Consider the following 1815-nt stretch of genomic DNA (forward strand, 5'->3'; position numbering starts at 1 on the left):
GCTAATAAAATGATTCAAAATCCAATATAAACTTAAAACCTAAACTTTTCACTCTTCATCTTACTTTTTAGTTCAAGAGAGTTTTTCGAACCTCAATTTTTCATAATTGAGTTTTTTCATTGGCACATGAGTGAAAAATATTTGATCTAGTTTTCAATCACAATATAGTTGTAAAAAATAAAGATTATAAAAAAATGAGAAAATCCAAAAAACCAAAATAACCGACTAAAACCTTAATCGAAAAAACTGATTTTATGTTGATTTGATTTGATTTATAATTTTAATAAACCTACATAATTGATTTGGTTTTTATTCAATAAAAAATCAAACCAACCCAACGTATGTACAACTCTAATTAGAAGCATACAGGAATAATGTACGAGAGGAAAAATTTAAGCTACTAAACACGATATATAAGTGATTTGTTGTTTCCATCTTTCTCTATTAGCGTTAATTATCAACTCAAATAAATGTTTATTATAAACTTCGTTTTTTTATTCGTCATATTTTTACTTTTTTAATTGATTAGAAACATCCAAGAATGATATATAGGAGAGAAAAAATTTAAGCTACCAAACACGATACATAAGTAATTTGTTGTTTCCATCTTTCTAGACTTCACAATGGCAATTCTTTCTTTTTCAATTCCTTTTTTTAACCATACTTACGCAGCCAAGGGTAGAGCAAGAGGGTGGAGGGGTTCATCCGAAGCGCCTTTATTTGAAAATTATACTACATATGGCGCTACTGATTATGAAGTAATCCGAATTCTCAGAAGAAATGACAAGACATACGTTTGTTCGGTACCGAGAAAAATATTTTTTAATTATTTTTTTTATATTTTTATGCTTAATTGATCAAAATTTTAAGAAAATATTCTCTATAAAAATAAATTTCTTAAAAATGAGAAAATAACTTCTCTAATAGAAGTAAAGAGCACAAATTACACAATTGACATTCCGTATTGATTGTGTCCTTTCTCACTCTCTCCATTCATCTCATCTCTACTCCACCCCATTACCCCATCACCACCGGCCACCACACACCCTTATCCTAATTCCTATCTTCCATAATATTTATCTAAATTATATATAAATATTTTAAAATAATATTATTATTTTTTGCAAATCAAAGCGGAAACCTTTTATACAAAAATTCACTTATTTTTGTTGAAAACGTGTTTCTTCTACACAAACACACTCAGAAGTGTAATTTTAGGTGAGAAGAACATCAGCTTTTTACGGATGAAAGTAACAAAAAGAGAGATTCCCATTTGCTTTCTTTTCCTACCCCACCGCACAAACAAAACCAAATAACCAAGCATATTGGTGGGGACCAACTTGATTAAATTGAATGGAATTGATATTTTAAAAGGATGGGTATGTGTAGTATCTTGTTTACACACTTTGATTGGTGACAGCTGACTTTGATTGGTGACAGCTGAACTACTACGTTTGCATTAAGCATACGATGGCCCTGTCCGATCACAAAAACAATATTCCTTCCGTCCTAGGTGTTTTTTCATTTTTTTTAATTCGTTTAAAAAAAAATTTCATCTTCCCTTATTTCATAACTATTTAATTACAATAGTTTTATTTTATCTTTATTGGATTTCACTTAATAAAAAAATAATTAAAAAGTAAATTTTAAGAGAAACAATTTTATAAACTTTACATAGTCATCCCTCATTTCTGAAACTCTGTGCCCAATTAAAATACGACACATAAAATGGAATAGAAAGAGTAATTTTTTTGAGTTGAAATTCAAATTGATATTATGTTTGGTCAAAAGTATAAATTAAAGTTATTTTAAAAT

The sequence above is a fragment of the Capsicum annuum genome, chromosome 5 (genome assembly GCF_002878395.1).
Source record: "Capsicum annuum cultivar UCD-10X-F1 chromosome 5, UCD10Xv1.1, whole genome shotgun sequence".
Classification (NCBI taxonomy): Eukaryota; Viridiplantae; Streptophyta; class Magnoliopsida; order Solanales; family Solanaceae; genus Capsicum; species Capsicum annuum.